Here is an 11,060-nt window from a genome sequence, read left to right as displayed (position 1 = left end):
CCCAAGTTATGAAACCTCATGGAAGAATTCTCACTGGGGCTTGAACCTGTGGAGGAGACAGAGAGAGGCTGGGTTCCAAAGAGGCCTAGAATTATGGTGAGTGCTTGGAATGCACTTGGGCAAGTTATGCTGACCCTCACTTGCCTCACAATGAACATCAGTTTGCTAAGCAACAGGTCCTATCCCAATAGCTGCCCTGTGGTATGAAAATGTAAGTGACTCATCATGTGTGCAGGTGATGGGGGAGGTGATATGGCCTGTTCAGTTTGGAGAAGGTGTAGTGAGGATGATTCTGCAGCCATAAGGATTACCTTCAACCTCAATGGATGCTGAGCTTTTGACTCTCCCTGGAAGATCCTATACTGGAAGGCCCAAGGGCAAATTCCAGGTTTGTGTGGCATAGGCAGAGCATTAATGATGTGCCCCTGGCCAAGCTTAGGCCTGCCTTTCTTTTTCAATGGTACAGAAAATACAGCTGGATCTAAGACATGCAGCTTAGAATCCTGCATGCTCAGTTAACAGAGTTCAACATGAGGCAAGCCCTTGTGCAGTCAATGAACCCCCTTGAAGTCAGGGAAATTTGCAAAATGTTGATGTCTGTCATATCCACTGTTTATCGATGACATGAGGGTTGGACCATAGCTGTCTTAGTTGTGGGATTTCTTGCTCTACTTTTGCTTGCCAGATGTCTCATTCTGAGCCTAAACTTTGAGTGACATTCAAGGTGGTCTTCTGATGTGGAGATCACATGATGTGGACATGCTGATATTTTTTGAGTCAAGTGGTTTGGATGCATGTTTGGGGACAGGATGGAGACTGACAGAAATCAGGCATGATGGTGTACACAGAAGATTGTTTGTTTCTTGGTCCAGGAATTATCATTGCCCTGAAGGATACCCTGTTCTGGGAGCCAACATCCCCTGGATCTCACAGTGAGATTGATGGAGTTACATGTGAATGCCCACCCCAATTCCCCCTTTTACATGGTGCTGGACTTGGGAGAGATTAACCACTGATGTGGCACATATTTTGTTCCAGACCTGAAGGAAAGGTTATTAGCAAAGGAAGAAGACTTCCCTGACCTCTCCATTCCCAAATTTGCTGATGTCCTATGGAGTAGGCCCAAGTGGCACAGACTGTGGCCATTCTTCTCATATCCCATGAAAGCCAGTCAGTGTGATATCACCCAGATCTGACCCTGTGACTTCATGAGGAAGGAAACCAACACATTTGAAGTGCATTTATTTATTTTTTCACAGAGTTAATATTTTTTCATATTCCTTGTATAATAAGGTTTTCTTTAATAATTGGAAATTTATTTGTTAAAAAATGTCAGATTCTTTAGTTATTGTTGTAGTATTTCACTTAAGAACAGAGACATTCTCCTATGTATTCAGAGGAACATTACCACAATCATTAAATTAGTCTGGTTGTAGTACAAATATCTCATCTAGGGTCTTGTCCCCTCCACAACAATTACCCACTCATGTCCCTTAGCCAAAGCAGAATGTTAATAGTAATAATGATAGAAATGCAGAAAGGCACAAAAGAAAAATAGTGTCCAATCTCATATCAAACATTGCATTTCTTTTTCAGGTATATTAATTCTCATTCATCTGAGTATATCTCAATTTTTTCCTTCATCTGGAAATAATAGAAAACTTCTGAACCATCCTTTTAAAGAATATTCCTCAAGTTTTGTTTATTCTCAGATTTTCTTCCTCATGAGATTGAGTTTATGAATTTTAGGTTGGATTGGGAGAAAATTATTTTGCCCTCATGGTGATTATTTTTTAAATGAGAAGTATAATTTTTGTTTCTTTGTATGGAATACATTTTAATCATTATCTATAACCTAAAGCAACACACACACATCAAAAATCACCACCTTATAATAAAGCAAAGCAAAGTTTCCAAAAAGTATATAAACTGAAATAACTACTTTGTTTCCCACATTGCACAAGTTTGCATTAATTGGTTATCATCAAGGCATTTGATTAAAGACTTCTAATATTATTAACAGTACTCTGTATAGAGTCCATGTATTTTCCTTGGGGTATTGTTTATTGCTGAACAGCCCTATGATTCTTTTTTCCTATGCTTGGCATCCAATTCCAGTTACACTACTTCAGATCCCTCATATCCTCTTTCAAATACAGACTCCTCTGCTGACCCTTGTGTGCAGAATCAGCTACACACCACACCAAGTATTTCTGAATCAATCCCATTACTCAAAATACGAATCCCTGTACACAGCTGTGCCCAATATACAGCAGGAAATTGCAAGTTATAAAACCTCATGGAAGAAATCTCATTGGGGCTCAAAGCTGTGGGGGAGACAGAGACAGATCAGGTTCCAAAGTGGCCTATATTCTGGCAGGTGCTTGGAATGTGATGTGCATGTTACACTGACCATCACCTGCCTTCACAATGAGCATCAGGTTGCTAAGCAACAGGGCTTATTGCAATGGCTGTCCTTTGGTCCTAAAACGTAAGGGGCTCCAAAGTGTGCAGGTGATGGGGTTGTGATGTGGCCTGTGCAGTTTGCAGAAGGTAGAATAAGGATAATTCTGCAGCCTCAAGTATCAACTACAACCCCAATGGATGCTGAGCTTTTGAATCTCCCTGGAAGAGCACATACTGGAAGCCCAAAAGCAAATTTCGGTTGGGTGTGGGGTAGGTGGTGCATTAATGAAGTGCCCCTGGCCAAGGTAGGTCCTCCCTTTCTTTTCCAATGGCACAGAAAATAATGCTGGATCTAAGATTTACAGTTAAGTATCCCAGGTGCTCACTTACCAGATCTAACCATGAGACGTGTCCATGTGCAGTCAATGAACACCCTTGAAGTCAGGGAAATGTGCACAATTTTGATGTGTCTGCTGTGTCGAATGTTAGTAACTGACATGAGGATTGGCTCATGGCTGTCTTAGTGGAGGGATAACTTGCTCTATTTTTGCTTGCCTGAAGTCTCATTCTGGGCCTAAATGCTGAGTGACAGTCAAGGTGGTCCTGTGATGCACAGATCACATGATGTGTTCAGGCTGATATTGTTTGAATCCAGTGGGTTGAAGGCATGACTGAGGATTGGGATGGAACTCCCAGAGGGCAGACATGATGGTGTACACTGAATATTGATTGTTTATTAGTCCAGGAATTTTCATTGCCCTTAAGGACATCTCTGTTCTGGGAACTGAATACCCTGGCTCTGACATTGAGAATTATCCACAGGAACTTGTGAATGCCCATCTCAAGTCCTGCTTTTACATGGTGCTGGATATGGGAGAGATTGACCACCACTGCAGCACATACATTGTTTCAGATTTTCAAACAAGTTTATTAGCAAAGGTAGAAGACTTTCCTGAGTTCTCCTTTCCTCAATTTGCTGATGCTGAATAGAGTAGGCCCAAGTGGCTCTGACTGTACTCATTCTTCTCATATCCCATGAAAGCAGGTCAGTGTAATCTCACCATGATCTGACCCTGTGTCTTCATGAGGAGGGAAACCTCTCATTTGAAGTGCATTTATTTAATTTATTTTTTCACAGAGTTAACATTGTTTCATATTCCTTGTATAATAATATTTTCTTTAACAATTGGAAATTTATGTGTAAAAATGTGACAGTTTCTTTAATTATTCTTGTAGTATTTCGCTTAAGAACAGAGACATTCTCCTATATATTTACAGGAACATTACCACAGTCATTAAATTAACCTGGTTATTTTACAATCATCTTATCTAGGGGTCTGGTCCCCACCTCAACAATTACCCAATCATGTCCTATAGAACAAGCAAAATGTTAATAGTAATAACAAAGGCAGAATTGTGGAAAGGCACAAAACAAAAATGGTGTCCTGTCTCATATCAAACATTGTATTTATTTTTTGGTATACTTATTCTCTTTTATCTGAATATATCCGAATTATTTCCTTCTTCTGGACAAATTAGAAAACTGCTGACCCATCCTTTTTAAAAATATTCCTCAAATTGTGTTTTTTTCCAGAGGTCCTTCCTGATGAGACTGTTTATGAATTTTAGGCTGGATTTGCAGAAAATTATTCTGCCCTCATGATTACTTTTTAAATGAGAATTTTAATTTTTTTCCTTCATTGTATGGAATTCATTTAAACATCTATAAGGTACAACAACACACAAACATCAAAAATCACCACCTTATAATAAAGCAAAGCAAGTTTCAGAGAAGCAAAATCCTGAAATAACTACTTTGCTTCCCCCAATGCATGTTTGCATTAATGGGTTATCTTCAAAGCATTCAATTAAAGGCTTCTAAAATTTTAGCAGTAGTCTTCATACAGTGCACATATTTTCCTTGGGGTATTGTTTATTGCTGCACAGTTCTATGTTTTTTCTATCCCTCACTTGTCACCTAGTTCCAGTTACACTATCTCATATCCCTCATTTCCACTTTCTAATAGAGGCTTCTCTACTGAACCTTATGTGCAGAAACTGCTACACACCACACCAAGTATTTCTGAATCTTTCCCATTACTCCAAATGGGAATACCTGTACTCATGTGTGCCCAATATACAACAGGCAATCCCAAGTTAACAAACCTCATGGAAGAAATCACACTGTGGCTCAAAGCTTTGGAGGAGACAAAGACAATCCAGGTTCAAAGGAAGCCTAGATATCTAGCAGTGCATGGAATGTGTATGTTCAACTTATGCTGATCCTCACCTACTTCACAATGAGCATCAGATTGCTAAGCAACAGGCCACTATCCCAGTGACTTCCCTGTGGCCTGAATATTTAAGGGGCTCCCCAAGGGTGCAGGTGATTGGAGAGGTGTTGTGGTCATGCAGTTTGGAGAAGGTATAATGAGTATGATTCTGCAGCCCTGAGGATCACCTGTAACTCCATTGGATGCTGAGCTTTTGACTCCCCCTGGATGATCCTATACTGGAAGGCAGAAGGGCAAATTACAGTTTTGTTTGGGGTAGGTGGAGCATTAATTAAGTGCACCTGGCAAAACTTGGGCCTGCCTTTATTTTCCAGTGGCCCAGATATTACCAGTGGATCTAAGACATACAGCTTAGCATCCTGGCTTCTCACTTACCAGAGCTCACGATGAGTCATGCCCATGTGCTGTCAATGAATCCCTTGAAGTCAGGGAAATTTGCACATCTTTGATGTGTCTGTCCTGTCCACTGTTTATAGCTGACATGAGGATTGTCTCAAGGCTGTCTTCGTGGTGGGATTACTTACTCTATTTGTGCTTGCCAGAATTCTCTTTCTGGGCCTCAATGCTGCGTGACAGTCAAGGTGGTCCTTTAATGCAGAGACTACATGATGTTGACAGGGTAATATATTTTGAGTCCCTTGGGTTTGAAGCATGAGTGAAGACAGGGATGGAGACTTGCTGAGGGCAGGCATGATGCTGTACACTGAATATTGTTTGTTTCTTGGTCCAGGAATTATCATTGCCCTGAAGGATATCCCTGTACTGGGAGCCAACTTTACCTGGCTCTGACAGTGAGATTGATCCTCAGGTACATGTGAATGCCCACCCCATGTCCCTTTTACATGGTGCCAGTCTTGGTAGAAATGAACTAATGATGTGGCTCATTTTTTTCCCAATCTGAAGGCAAGTTTATTAGCAAAGAAAGAGGATATCTCCAACCTCTTCATTCCCGAAGTTGCTGATGCCCAAGGGAGTTGGCCCAAGAGGCACTGACTGTGACCATTCTTCTCATATCCCATGAAAACAGGTCAGTGTAATCTCACCCTGATCTGACCTTGTGACTTAATGAGGAGGGAAACATACACATTTGAAGGGCCTTTATTTAATTTCTTCTATTCCCCAAGTTAACATTATTTCATATTCATTATATAAGGATTTCTTTAAAAATTGTTATTTTATGTGTAAAAATTGTCAGTTTCTTTAATGATTACCACAATCATTAAACTAACTTGGTGTAGTACAAATATCTCATCATTGTGCCTGGTCCTCCACTCAACAATTACACAAACATGTACTATGGACCAAGCAAATTGTTAATAGTAATAATAATGAAAGAAATGTGGAAAGGCACAAAACAAAAATAGTGTCTTCTCTCATATTAAGTGTTGCATTTCTTTTTCAGGTATATTTTTTCACTTTCATCTGAATATATCTCAATTATGTCCTTCATCTTGACATATTAGAAAACTGCTGAAATATCCTTTTAAATAATGATCCTATAATTGTGTTTTATTTCAGAGGTTCTTCCTGACAAAATTGCATTTATGAATTCTAGGCTGGATTGACAGAAAACTATTGTGCCCTCATGGTGATTATTTTTAAATGAGGAGCTAAATCTTTGTTTCTTTCATTGTATGGAATTAATTTTAAACAGTATCTATAAGCTACAGCAACACACAAACACCAAAAATCACTGCCTTATAATAAAGCAAAGCAAAGTTTCAGAAAAGCAAATAAACTGAAATAACTACTTTGATTCACTGATTGCACAAGTTTGCATTAATTGGTTATCTTCAAGGCATTCAATCAAAGACTTCTAATATTTTAAAAAGTAGTCTTCATATAGTCTATGTATTTTCCTTGGGGTGTTGTTTACTGCTGCACAGTCCTACATTTCCTTTTTCCCTCTCTTGTCATCTAGTTCCAGTTACACTACTTCACATCTCTCATATCCACTTTCTAATAGAGGATTCTCTGCTGAACTTTGTGTGCAGAATCAGCTACAAACAACACCAAGAGTTTCTGAAACTTGCCAATTACTGCAAATAGGAATTCCTGTACCCAGGTGTTCACAATATGCAGTAGGAAATCCCAAGTTAAGTAATCTCAGAGAAAATATCTCACTGGGTCTTGAACCTGTGGAGGAGACACAGACAGCCCTGGTCACAAAGCAGCCTAGAATCCCATCAGGTGCTTGTAATGCTCATGCACAAGTTAAGCTGACCCTCACCTGCCTCAAACTGAGCATCAGGTTGCTAAGCAACAGGCCTCTCTCCCAATGGCTGTCCTCTCGTCTGAAAATGTAAGGGGTTACCCAAGTATGAAGGTGAAAGGGGAGGTATGCCAGTTTGAATGTATTATGTCCCCCAAATGTCATTATCTTTGATGTAATCTTGTGTGGGCAGATGTTATCAGTGTTGATTAGATTGTGATTCTTTGAGTGTTTCTTTGGAATGTGCCCCACCCAGCTGTGGGTGATGACTCTGATTGGATAATTTCCAAGGAGGTGTTGCACTGCCCATTCAGGGTGGGTCTAAGTTGAGTCACTGGAGTCATATAAATGAGCTGAAGGACAGAGGGAACTCAGTGCAGCTGCAGCTGTGACTGATGTTTTGAAGAGGAGCTACAGCCAAGAGGGACACTTTGAAGAAAGCACAGTTGCTGCAGATGAGAAAGCAGATTCTTGCTCCAGAGAAGCTAAGAGAGGACAAATATCCCAAGTGCAACTAAGAGTGACATTTTTGAGGAACTGCAGCCTAGAGAGGAACATCCTGGGAGAAAACCATTTTGAAACCAGAACTTTGGAGCAGATGCCAGCCACATGCCTTCCCAGCTAACAGAGGTTTTCCAGACACCATTGTCCATCTTCCAGTGAAGGTACCCGATTGGTGATGTGTTACCTTGAACACTGTATGGCCTTAAGACTGTAACTGTGTAACCAAATAAACCCCCTTTTATAAAAGCCAATCCATCTCTGGTGTTTTGCATTCCAGCAGCATTAACAAACTAGAACAGATTTTCGTACAAGAGAAGTGGGGTGCTTTTGCTGCTGAGTTTGCAAATACCAAACATGTTGGAACAGCTTTTTAAATGGATAAGGGGAAGATTCTGGGAGAATTGTGAGGCACTTGATAGAAAAGGCCTAAACTGCTTTGAAGAGGCTGTTTGTGGAAATATGGAATCTAAAGATACTTTTGATGAGGCCTTGAACAGAAATGAATGTGTTGTTGCAAACTGTAAGAGAGGTAATTTTTCTTTTAAAGTGGCAGAGAATTTGGCAAAATTGAGTCCTGGTTTCAGATGGAAGGAAGAATTTGAAAGCAACAACCTGGAATCCATAACTGAGGAGATCTCCAGACTACATTTGGAGGATGTACCCTGGCTTCTCCTTGCAGCTTATAGTAAAATGTGAGCAGAAAGAGATAAACTTAGAACTGAACTCTTGGATTCAAAGAAACTGGAAACTGATGGTTTGGAAAATTCCAGGCTTCCAGGGGGTGGATCCACAGAAGCTATGTCACAACATGAGGATTTAACCAAACATGGAACCCAGCTGCCATTTCAGTACAAGCCAAGATTGGATATTGAGTTATCCAGAAAGGATTTGTGGAAAGATCTACTGTCTGATGGCTTTGACCTCTGTGTGCTTCGTGCAAAGCCAATAGAATTTTTGTGAGATCTTTATAGACAGAGCCATTGCCAGTCTGGAATGGAGGAGACAGACAAGGAACAAATTAAAGGAAAAATTTCTTCAGAGACAGAGCCATGGATGTTGAGGCCTGGAATCAAGAGGTCTCAGGCTGGGAGAGCAGAGCAGCCCACATGCATGAAAAGGGTGAGTTTGCCCTGGAGGTTGAGGGTGGGCCTTCTGCCTTGATGCTCGGGGAATGCTTTGCCACTCCAGGTCCCAAAGAGGGGGAAGCACATTCCCAGGGAATTGGGGAGAGCCTGGCTGCCACCACACTGTCCTGAAGGGATAGAGTGTGTGCCCCAGAGATGGAACAGAAACTAGGAGCTGCCCCAATGTTTGAGGAGGGTGGGGCAGAGAAGGTAGTCTCCCCAATATGTGGATATATTGGAGCACTCACCTAAGCATTTGGATAGGAAAGTGACTGACATAAAGGCCCTTAGGGAGGGTTAGACTCCCACTCTCTCAAGCCCCAAGGATGCAACATCATTCTGTAAATGACTCTCAGACTTTGAAATCTAATGGAGTTTGTCCTGTGGGTTTTAGGATCTGTTTTGGTCCTGTTAACCCTGTTTTCCTTACTGTTTCTCCTTATGGCAATGGGAACGTTTGTCCTATGAGTGTCACTCCTTTGTATATTGGAAGCACATAACTTGTTCTAAGTTCACAGATCCACAGCTAAAGGAAAATTATGCCTTAGAACTGACCACACCTATAATTGATTTTGATGGAATTTTGTACTTAGCTATAGTTACTGAAACGATTTAAGTTTCTGTGATATTGTGGGATGAATGTATGTTGTATATAGAAAGATAATGTCATTTTAGGGTCCATGGGATGGAATGTGCCAGTTTGAATGTATTATGTCCCCCAAATGCCATTATCTTTGATGTAATCTTGTGTGGGCAGATGTTATCAGTGTTGATTAGATTGTGATTCTTTGAGTGTTTCTTTGGAATGTGCCTCACCCAGATATGGGTGATGAGTCTGGATAATTTCCAAGGAGGTGTTGCTCCATCCATTTGGAGTGGGTCTAAGTTGAGTCACTGGAGTCATATAAATGAGCTGAGGGACAGAGGGAACTCAGTGCAGCTGCAGCTGTGACTGATGTTTTGAAGAGGAGCTACAGCCAAGAGGGACACTTTGAAGAAAGCACAGTTGCTGCAGATGAGAAAGCAGACTCTTGCTCCAGAGAAGCTAAGAGGACAAATATCCCAAGTACAACTAAGAGTGACATTTTTGAGTAACTGCAGCCTAGAGAGGAATGTCCTGGGAGAAAGCCACTTTGAAACCAGAACTTTGGAGCAGATGCCAGCCACATGCCTTCTCATCTAACAGAGGTTTTCCAGACACCATTGTCCATCATCCAGTGAAGGTACCCAATTGCTGATGTGTTACCTTGGACACTGTATGGCCTTAAGACTGTAACTGTGTAACCAAATAAATCCCCTTTTGTAAAAGCCAATCCATCTCTGGTGTTTTGCATTCCAGCAGCGTTAGCAAACTAGAACAGGAGGTGTTGTAGCCTATGCACTTTGCAGAACTTATAATGAGGATGATTGTGCCATGCAGAGGATCACCTGCACCCCCAATGGATGGTGAGCTTTTGACTCCCTGGAGGATCCTGTACTGGAAGGCCTTAGGGCAAACACCCATTTATTGTGGGGAAGGCCAAGCTTTAATGTTGTGCCCCTGGCCAAGCTTGGGACTGCCTTTATTTTCCAATGGCACAGAAACTATCTCTGGAACTAAGACATGCAGCTCATCATCCCTGGTGCTCACTTACCAGAACTAACCATGAAACATGCCCATGTTCACTCAGTAAACCCCTTGGAAATCAGGGAAATTTGGAGAACTTTGATGTGTCTGACCTGTCCAGTGTTTACAGCTGATGTGAGGATTGGCTCATGACTGCCTCATTTGTGGGATTTCTTGCTCTATTTGTGCTTGCAAGAAGTCTATTCTGGGCCTAAATTCTGAATGACAGTCTAGGTGCTCCTGTGATGCAGAGACATCAAGAAGTGGAAGGCTGATATTTTTTGATTCAAGTTGATGGAGTCATGATTGGGCACAGGGATGGAGACTCCCAGAGGACAAGTGTTCTAGTTTGCTAATGCTGCAGAATGCAAAACACCAGAGATGGATAGGCTTTTATAAAATGGGGGTTTATTTTGCTACACACTTACAGTCTTAAGGTCACAAAGCATCTAAGGTAACACATCAGCAATCAGGTACCTTCACTGGAGGATAGTCAATGGCATCCAGAAAACCTCTGCTATCTAGGAAGGCAGCTGGCATCTGCTCCAAAGCTCTGGCCTCAAAATGGCTTTCTCCCAGGACGTTCCTCTCTAGCAAGCTTGCTCCTCTTCAAAACATCACTCACAGCTGCACTCAGTTCCCTCTCTTTGAGTCAGCCCATTTATATAGCTTCACTGATCAAGGCCCACCCTGAATGGGTGGGGTCATGCCTCCATGGGAACATCTCATCAGAATCATCACCCACAGCTGGGTGGGGCCCATTCCAAGCAAATCTAACCAGCACCAAAACGTCTGCCCCACAAGACTACAAAGACAATGGCATTTGGGGGACACAATACATTCAAACTGGCACATTCCACCCCCTGGACCCCAAAATGACATTATCTTTCCAAATACAAAATACATTCATTCCA

The sequence above is a fragment of the Choloepus didactylus genome, chromosome 26 (assembly GCF_015220235.1).
Source record: "Choloepus didactylus isolate mChoDid1 chromosome 26, mChoDid1.pri, whole genome shotgun sequence".
Classification (NCBI taxonomy): domain Eukaryota; kingdom Metazoa; phylum Chordata; class Mammalia; order Pilosa; family Megalonychidae; genus Choloepus; species Choloepus didactylus.
Note: the sequence above shows the minus strand (reverse complement) of the source record.